We start from the raw sequence: 10,573 nt of genomic DNA on the forward strand, positions 1-10,573 counted from the left end.
GTCAGAAACAAACTAATTAGTGTCATTCTAAGTCAGAAAATCGAGATCCTCAATTTATAAATAATGCTTTCTGCCAGCACAATTGTGCCATCGTCATTCAAACATTCCACCACGGTCATTGGAAAAAAAAATGTTTTTGGTGAGATGCCTCGTATGGTCCGTTCCAGGGCATCTGCTTGTAGAGTACAGTACTTGTGTCATCATGGTTGCAAGTATTCTGTTTGTCGAGTCTTCGTCCCCCTTAAGGACGTGGGCGCTTCCATGCTACAGTTCGTGCTTATATCACACAATGGATATACACGAAGCAAACACTGTGTTGGTGAAAACTGTTCAGTGTAAGGTGACGGTAAAAGATGCACACAACTAGACTCACCCGCCACCCCCCCTCAAAAGAGTATGATAGCCTACTCTTCCGTACTGATCAGATGTCTTGGAAAAGGCGAGATTATTCACGTCACACGTGACCTGCTGTCTGATCGAATAAACTGTGGTGGTGGTTGGTGTGTGTGTGTGCTCTCAATTACACTGGACTGCTTTTTGGATGGACAGAGGTGGTGGGCGATTTTTTGAAAGCAAAAAAAACCTCGCACCCTCGCTTCAACTACCGCATATGGGGAGGTCGAAATCAAATCAGCAACCTCTGGATTGCAAGTCCAGTGTGCTTAACCATTACACCGTGGCGGCAGCCGTCAAAAGTTACATGTAGCCTGCTCATAAATTAACACCAATGACAATAAAAGCAAAAAAAATCGCGCTGGAATAAAAGTGTGAGCGTGTTTTTTTTTTAAGCTCACTTGCCTGCCAACTTCATTAAAAATGCCAATTACTTTCAAAAAGTCATGGTGCTGTTTTGTTTCCCTTCCCCGTCATGCTAATCCTCATTAAGGTTTGCAGTAAATATGCATTCAAATAACGCGAAACTGTGGCTTTTTATAAAAGGTGTAGGAAGGACAAAAACGGGAGCACACTACAATTACTGCATGTGTTGTTACATGTGACATGTGTTCCCTGCCACGCACCACACAACCCCCCCCCTCCCCCAACACTCCAACAAAGTAATTAGCTGTTGATGAGCCATCATTATGAGTTGGCCTGGCTCAGGCCGGCAAACAGCACCCACCCTCTGCTCCTCCTCCTCCTCGACTGCCTTACCCAACCACCACCCCCATCCCTTTGCTGGCCAGCCACCAAATCCACAGCACAGGCTGTTCCCTCTGCCACCCCACAACATACTTGGCATTTTGTCTCCCCTCCCACCCCTCCGCATCTCTCCCCAGTGCCCGCTGCTCACTCGCCACACCACTTAAAACAAACGGGGGGGGGGGGAGGAGGCTCTGCCACGCTTGCTTGCGCCTATTAATTGTCCACCAACGTTCATTTGTAGCATTACAAACGCTTTGTGGGGACTCCCCACCCTCCCGTGAACGTCTCTCTCCGTGCTTCACCACTCGTTGAAGCAACAAATGTGTCGCCGTTGTAGATGCAAGTCTCCAAAAATAGTTCTCAGAACCCCTCTTATCTGTTAACCCGAATAACCTGCTACTATTATCCTCTAAAATGCATGTTATATTCGTGGTCCATATTTACTTCCTATCATCAGCGATGATCCCAATTTTTTTTTAACCTCGGATGAAGGGAGAATACATTCGTTAAGAACTCTTCGGATAATGGTGCCTACGATATTCGTCACCCACACCACCGCGGACGCATAAGAGACATTTTTTCGCAAGAATGCAAGATTGCCACATATAAGTCCCTTAAAATTCTACTTTTCTCATTAATGAAACTTTAAACTCATTTGGAAAGTCCGGTGCACGCACACAGCCATGGACCTACAACACGACAGCTATTTTGGTTTTTCAAATGTATTTTTGGAACGTTTCTTCCGTTCATGCGGGAAAACGGTAGTTCCTTTACAAGTGTGACGCTGCATTTGCAACTCAAACGCAGGACCAGAATCATAACATTCATAAGCGGTTATGATGCAAGTCTGCAATACAGATGGAACCTCATGCAGTGGCGATTTGGTTTTGTGTTATTGGCATTGGTGGAAAAAACCCGATTTTTTCAGCGGCAGGCATCGTTTTTTTTTTTAGAACCAACTAAACCGGATTTCTCCCAATCTCAAGATGATCGGGTTTAATATAAAAGACAATTAAACCCGATTGTAAAATACCCAACTGTGCCACCCTTGGTTTTTGGGCATCTAATTAGATCAGTGGTTCTTAACCTGGGGTGCGCGAGATGCCCTTTCTGGGGTTGCGAGACCATGCAGGATTCTTTTAGAAGGTAAATCATTGAAAACACAAATTAAGCACGGGCACGCAAGTACAACTACTTTGTTCCAGAACCAAGGGGTTGCAGGCTGCAGTAAAAGTTAAGAACAACTGAATTAGATCATCAGATGCGTTCCACCATCAACAAACTCTTGAAGAGACCAAACCAATAAGCACAAGGTTCCTGGAACTCATTATACAACATTAAAAGGGAACTCCTCTTATCCACGGCCCTATTAACCACAACTCGTATTATTCACGGCAACTGTAGGGCCCCATTTCGTCCTATTATCTGCGTTCTTTCCCATTATGAATAGCGAAGGGGTCTTTCTAATTATAGCAATATTTTCTGTGGATTGGAGAAGATGAGCTACAAATTACTCATAATGCCCACCGTTATCCACTTTTTTTTATAACCAACATCAAACTAGGTGCAATGCCAGCACTTGTTATGATCGCGAGACAACACAGACGCTCACAGACATCAATATACACTCAGAGACACAGAGACAGACATGGAGCTAGAGGACATGAGAGAAACATTGGACACAAACGCAGCGACAGAGAAACAGAGGCAGAGACAAGGAAATATATGAATACAGATAGACACGGAGACGGACAGGGAAGCACTTACCCTTTTCTGTAAGTGGTCTTGGGCAGGACACGTCGCTAGCCACCAACACCTATACAGTACACGACTTTAAAGACTTGTGCACTGTAGCACCTACACCTGGGCATGCATTTTGTGCCTCTCCGTGTCTGTGTGCGTCTTTCTGTCAGTGTACATCTATCTCTGTGTGCGTCTCTATCTCCTGAACTGTTTCTCACACGTAGACACGTGTCTGCCTCCCATGTTGTGTCTCTGTGTTGCTGCAATGACGTCACCGCCACTTGGTGACGAACGGCGGCTGTTGTTGTTGTGTCTCCATGTCTGTGTGTTATCCTCCGTCTCAGTTGCGTACATGGAGACAGATACATGCAGACAAACACCTGTCTCTGAAGCACCACATGTTAGTATTCGTGTGAAACCACGTGGTGCTTAAATGACCTCCGTTGCCGCTCGAAAAAAACGCATCCGAGATACACCTCGCGGATAATAGTAAAATCGCGGATAATAGGATTGGCAATGTCACCATGCATACGAGGAGTTCTGTACTGTACTTAATGGGGTGAAGTGGGAGGTGCAGTGTTTCGCACAGCACTTTGTAATACGGCTGTTTTGAGTTTGAATCCCAGCCACGGCTACTATCAGTGTCTGCGAGCGATAATCGGAACCGCTCACGAACCTGCGGTGACAAAGCGTGGCGAAGTATGGTCAGACAACTTCCACGCGCGTCACGGCACGGTGAGGCCTTCGTCCAGCAGTGGATCAGCAAATGGCTGAACGTTGTTTTAGCGTCCTGTATTTAGACAAGATGGTGCCCTAATAAAAAAAAGATGACATGCAGATTAGGCATAAGATGAAAATGATTGCAAGTAAATATAGGACTGTGAAAAAATGTTCACCTACATTGATAAAATGATGGTGGTGATGAACTAGTGCAGCAATGTACAGTAGTTGCTAAAAACCACATGTGATATAAAGCTGTTGCTTCAGTCTTTTAGAATGAAAGGCACATCAAAATATAGAATTTTCTGAGTCTTTAAACCTCTCAACCTCGAATTTGCCTGCAGAGGGCCAGTCAACTGAAAGTTTTTTCTTTCCTCTCAGCGATAATTTTTTGTTGATGTTGATAGCATTTAAGCACAAGGAGGTGGTGGCAGATTTTTTTTTTACAGATCTGTGACGATTGGTCAATGAAATCAACAAAATATTGTAAATATTCTTTGGGTCTTTCGGTAAAGTAACATAGGTTCAAAGAAAATAACTAAAGACTACGACGTTTCGATCACAACACAAGCGATCATCATCAGGAGGAAAAAAGAGGAAAGCTGCTGAGGCAGACTGTTTTAAAGGTTTAAAATGGTTGTCGCCCAAGGGTCATAAACGAAGTGGGCGGGGCTAGTTATGTTAATGTGATAAATTAGCATAAGATCGGTGAGCGGCCTCCACGACGAAGGCACGGAAGTGACTATGTTAATGTGAGCGATTAGATAAGTTAATGGGAGATCCGTCACAGATGGGATCAGATCACAAATTTGATGTACTGTGCTAAATCGAACCTGGATCTTGTGTTTGCTCATGATTTTTTTGATCGTTTTGGTGACCCCTGCTATGTATGGCAAGGTGATGGTTTTGATTGGGGCCTCAGATGGTTCTTTTTTTCTCCATAAAAACATTAGCTACAACTGGAGATGAGGGAGAGCCCAATGGGGTACCTTCAACTTGTTTGTAGAAAGTCCCATTCCAGGTGAAGTAAGTGTCGGTGAGGCAGTGTCTCACCAGGGCCAGAAATTAAGTGACATGTCTCGGACCGTGTTCGTGAACATAAGGCAGATCTAAAACATGATAGGACCAATACCTGGGCCGTGGCTGATCATTGTTTCAATGCAGTGGGCTCACACACAATGTATTTCTCTAAGACGATGGTACTTTTGAAACCAACTGGCTATCAACAAACATTCATTCATGAAGCTATCCACATATACAGACAACTTCAAACGAGAAGATGGGTATAAACTGAGCAATCATTGGAAAGACGTTCTCAACCAGTTTAAGTCATAACTGGCTGTGATGTTCCCATCCTACCACCTTCCTATGTTAGTTGTTATTTTCGGCTCTCTGATTTTACATTAACAAGTTACATTTCCCACACTAACACAGCCACCTCGCTTGCCAAGCTCGATGTTGCTGCTCTGCGATCTGCCATTAACATGCTAATATCTCACATTAACATAGCCACCTCCGCGCCCTCGTCATGGAGGCAGCTACCCGATCTTACATTAACATGCCAATTTCTCACATTAACATTACTAGCTCCGCCCACTTCGTTTAGGACGCCTTGGCCTACACCCATTTTAAACCTTTCAAACAGTCTGCCTCCTGATGACGATCGCTTGTGTTGTGATCTTAACGTCGTAGTTTTTTGTTATTTTCTTTGAACCTATCTACGTGACTTTACCGAAAGACCCAAAGAATATGTATTCCTACAGTCACTGAAAGCTTAAGTAAAAATAAATATTGTAAAATCGACAACTGTTTTTGACAATTAGCTCTGGCCCCCCCGCACCTCCCGAAGGTGGGAACCCTCCCCCACCACACAAGCCACGTCCAGCTTGACCCGGAAGTTGCTGATGACGTCACCAAACCCCACCCCTTTACCTCCCGTCCAGCGGCACGCACAGGAACGGACTTTTCCCTTGTCAACCCATTCGGTGTTATCCGATTAAGTCGAGGAAATTCGAGGCAATAATCGGTCGCGTAATCGATTACGTATGTGGATATATTCCAACTCGTTTTACAGCCTTGAACTGGATGGAGTAAAGTACGAGACCTGTCCCCCCCCCGCACCGCCTATGTCCGTAAAATCCTATTAATCGAATCCTGAAATCAATCATCTGTACCGCAATCGATGAATGTTCAATTATCCAGAAAGATGGCAAACATGTGCAGGCGCTAGATCAGGTGGGGATCGGTGACAACCAAAACAACAAGCAGAGACATTTTCTTCCCAATTCTGTATACATATATTGAAATCAACCCCCACACCCCTCTCAAATATTTCAAAAGCCACAATGCACCGTGTGTGGGTCCACTTACGACCACGGTGGTTTTTAAATCCTTTATATTAAGTTCGCTTGCGTGCTTGCTTGCTTACGACCGTGCAAATCTTTAGGTCGTTTTTTAACCCACTTCCCGTGATCCAATCGAGCTGACATTTTTCACACAGACTCGTTGTGCGAGACAATTAATGTTCGTGAAATTTTTTTTCCAAAACTTTACACTGTTTAGGGAAAACAATTAAATATTTAATTACCAATTGCTTAATACTGGCAGACAATCATCTGACCCATAGGTGGCAGCCATCTCAAGCCAGAGGACGAGAGGACTCTAGCCGCCACGCATATAAAGGATTTATAGTGAAAAACTTTGTTTTTACGGGTTATACTTATTGTGGATCCCTTCGACAAAATCAGCGGGTCACGAAGCATCAGTCCCCTCTCAAAAGAGCCGCCCGCGACCCCCTCGAACTCGAGGGCCAATATCGAGGTCGGATATGGCCACGAGAGGGCTTCAATGAGAGACGCGACTTGTGTCGTTTCTCTCGGATTTCGTGGATTTAAAGCGCACAAACGAATTGTTAGTTACTCTACACGGCGCATGCTCGATTACTTCAACAATCGTTTCACGCCCCTGATGTAGTTGCTGGCCTTTGACGGCGTTGTACCCTGAGAGAGAGAGAGGAGGGGCTTCTTCTTCTTATTCTTCTTCTTGGTTACACAATGGCGAACTTATTTAAAATGTCAGGAAAACTGCCAGAGGAGGGGAGTGAAGAAGCACTCTCTCACTCCTCTCTCTCTCTCTGTGAGCCTTGGCCCAAGGGCTGGGAAGGCGGCGAATGGAGAAATGGCCATGGTGGGAGAAGGGGAGGCAAAGCACCTTTTTAAATAACATCATCATCATCAACATGAACCACCACCATTGTCAATCAAACGGGGCAGCTAGCACCATGTCCCCTCCTCCACCCCTCCCGTGTAGTTTTGACGAAGCGTACAGTCCTCGTCTTTTTATTTGTTTACTTATTATCAACGTTGTTACGTGTGGGTTTAATGTGTCCCTGTGCATTTCGTAGTGTGTGTGTGAGAGAGAGCGACTCAAATCATATAGAAGTGCACCTAGCCTGGCACGGGGGCTCCCGTGGGACGACGCGTCAGCGCCACGTAATGGCGGTGGTTGTTGTTGTTGTTATTTGAATGTTTGTTCCAACATGTGTTGACACATATATTGTATCCAGTATATATTTACGTGATGCTTGTTGTAGGGGATTGTTTTGTTATTGCTGCTATTTTTTTACGATTGTTTAAAGTTGTCCGGCCACATCGTTACAACAACGAAGCCGATTTGCGCTTATTGAGCGTTGCCAGGGCTCAGTTTCGTGTGTTCGTGTTAAATAACATCGTGTACATTAAATGTTTTGTAAAGGTGCTATATGCTCGTATGCTTGACGAAAGTGTGTTACTTGTTGTGTTCACCAAGTGTGGCAAGTGTAGGGTACAGTGTGGAAATATTGACGATCTCTAATGTGTTGTTTGTGTATCTCTGCGCGTACGATTGTCGTTTTTGTGCTTATATTTGTGTAATGTTGTTTGTTGTTACGTGTTGTGTACTTGTGTGTCCTGTGTTCATGCGAGCCTGCGCTTTTACTGTTTGTTAGTTGCTTACCGCCTTTTTATGGTTGTAAAGTTATCGTATTGTTTGTTTACACGTTCGTTTAAATATGTATTGAACACTACATGTGTATCATACAACTTCAACCACCACCGTGGCCCACACGTGCATCTTCCCCAAAGTGACCCATGTTTGCCACTATCATCGAGATGATCATGGTGATCGCAGACACCAACTTCACAATAAACACCAAGCAAATCAACACAACCATACACACCGTGCAGTGCCCGTCTCTTTAAAAGCTTTTCATCGTCGACCGAGATGAGACGAAACAACAACAACAACAGCAGCAGCAGCAGCCTCCTCCTCCATCACCGCCTCGCACGGGACAGGAGACCATCATGAAGAAGACGACGACGACGACAAGAACGCAGCAAGAAGCCAGCAGGAGGAGCAATCGTAGTGGGAGGAACAGCAGGGGAAGGCGTCAATCAGTAGTGTCCCATCCCCCACGTGTGTGTGTGTGTCCCAGGATGGCTAGGGGACCCCCTTTAATAGGGGGGCCACCAATACCACCACCCCCCCCTAAAAACACCTTCCTGTTACTAACCTGGCTTGGCTGAGGCTGGCCGCACTAAAGCAGTCCGCGATTTCCACCACGAACTCTGTGGTGGTCGTGGTTGATGATGATGGTGGTGGTGGTGGTGATGGTGGTTGGTCGCAGGCACGCGTGCGTGTGTGCTCGTGCACGCACGATGGAGGGAGCAGGGTGGTGGTGGGGGGGTGGTGGGGGTGGTGGGGGGGTGGTGGTGGGGGGGTGGAGCTGGCAACGCGGTCACGAGTGGGGGGTTAAGGCGGAGCTTAGAGCAGACTCCGCCTCCTCCCCCTCCACTTGGCTCCTCCTCCTCTTCCACTTGGCTCCTCCTCCTCTTCTTCCACTTGGCTCCTCCTCCTCTTCCACTTGGCTCCTCCTCCTCTTCTTCCACTTGGCTCCTCCTCCTCTTCCACTTGGCTCCTCCTCCTCTTCTTCCACTTGGCTCCTCCTCCTCTTCCACTTGGCTCCTCCTCCTCTTCTTCCACTTGGCTCCTCCTCCTCTTCCACTTGGCTCCTCCTCCTCCACTTGGCTCCTCCTCCTCTTCCACTTGGCTCCTCCTCTTCTTCCACTTGGCTCCTCCTCCTCTTCCACTTGGCTTCTCCTCCTCTTCCACTTGGCTCCTCCTCCTCTTCCACTTGGCTCCTCCTCTTCCACTTGGCTCCTCCTCCTCTTCCACTTGCCTCCTCCTCTTCCACTTGGCTCCTCCTCCTCTTCCACTTGGCTCATCCTCCTCTTCCACTTGGCTCCTCCTCCTCCTCCTCTTCCACTTGCCTCCTCCTCCCCTTCCACTTGGCTCCTCCTCCTCTTCCACCTGGCTCCTCCTCCTCTTCCACTTGCCTCCTCCTCCTCTTCCACTTGGCTCCTCCTCCCCTTCCACTTGGCTCCTCCTCCTCTTCCACTTGCCTCCTCCTCCTCTTCCACTTGGCTCCTCCTCCTCCCCTTCCACTTGGCTTCTCCTCCCCTTCCACTTGGCTCCTCCTCCTCTTCCACTTGGCTCCTCCTCCTCCTCTTCCACTTGGCTCCTCCTCCACTTGGCTCCTCCTCCCCTTCCACTTGGCTCCTCCTCCCCCTCCACTTGGCTCCTCCTCCTCTTCCACTTGGCTCCTCCTCCCCTTCCACTTGGCTCCTCCTCCTCCCCTTCCACTTGGCTCCTCCTCCCCTTCCACTTCGCTCCTCCTCCTCTTCCACTTGGCCCCTCCTCCCCTTCCACTTGGCTCCTCCTTCTCTTCCACTTGGCTCCTCCTTCTCTTCCACTTGGCCCCTCCTCCCCTTCCACTTGGCTCCTCCTCCTCTTCCACTTGGCTCCTCCTCCTCTTCCACTTGGCTCCTTCTCCTCCACCTCGCTCCTCCCCCTCCACCTCGCTCCCCCACCTCGCTCCTCCACCTCGCTCCTCCTCCTCCACTTCGCTCCTCCCCCTCCACTTCGCTCCTCCTCCTCCACTTCGCTCCGCCCAAAGGCAGCAAGCTGCAGTAGCCAATAATGGGCACTGTGCGAGCCCTCCTCCCCCTATGGGACGGGGGCCAACAACAACAACAACCACCACCACCAACTACTACTACCAACCCCCTCCACTAGAGCTGCCGGGTCTCCGCCATGCAACCGTGGACATGTTCTGGTTCATGGACGAGCACCCGACCTGAATTAATGATGACACGTGGCCGTCTCCTGCGGTGGTAAATGTCTCCTAGTTTTCTCACATCAACCACAGCTCGGAGGTTGGTTGTGGTGTTGCAAGAAGAACGACTTTGTTTTTTTTTTGCTGCCGCGTGGGTTGTTTTGAAAGGAACAAGTTCAGTCTTTTACGCGTCCACCCACTCCCCAAACTCGTCCTCTGCGTTTGTAAACATCAAGCGGAAGTTGTAAGGGAGACATCCTGAGATCAGTGCGGACACTGCCCAGCAGGCGGCAGGCTCCGAGCAATTCACAATGGCCATTCCGAGAATCATCGATACAATATTAAGAGATCTTCAAATACTTTTCCGCGTGATGGCCGACCCTTTGGGGGGGGGGGGGGTTGCCACGTGCTAGTTTCCTGAATAATCTCCCTTCATCATTAGACCTCCTTTGCCAGTAACAAAATATAATAATAGGGTTTTCCCCCTTTTTTTCTGGCAAAAAACTGAAACCTTTTTACAAGGATTCATGTCTGCATTAACCACAATACTTGCAGTCAAATGCAAACAAAAACACATATATATGAATCACAGTGCAACCCTAAAACTGCGGAGACCTCCGGTACAGCACAACAATGAACGCCTACGCCAGGGGTGTCCAAACTTTTTGCAAAGAGGGCCACATTTGACTAAAGTGAAGATGCCCGGGGGCCAATAGTTCCTTCTGACATTGTTTTAACCATAAAAGTTACGTGGAAATACACACTGTTATAAAACAATTTTCATTGTCACAATTACCTTTATTCTTCAAATGACAA

General features: G+C 47.4%; 1 protein-coding gene across 1 annotated transcript in view; it reads right to left on the minus strand.

The window, feature by feature from the left end:
• LOC133353040 (nuclear receptor coactivator 3-like) overlaps window positions 1-7,957 on the minus strand; it is a 79,883-nt gene extending 71,926 nt beyond the window's left edge. Inside the window, 1 exon segment of the mRNA XM_061569127.1 lies at window positions 7,823-7,957. The gene's annotated coding sequence lies outside the window, so the exon portion shown is untranslated.
• Window positions 7,958-10,573: the final 2,616 nt, after the last annotated feature.

This window comes from Lethenteron reissneri, chromosome 42 (assembly GCF_015708825.2).
Source record: "Lethenteron reissneri isolate LAM-NWPU_2019-01 chromosome 42, ASM1570882v1, whole genome shotgun sequence".
NCBI lineage: Eukaryota > Metazoa > Chordata > Hyperoartia > Petromyzontiformes > Petromyzontidae > Lethenteron > Lethenteron reissneri.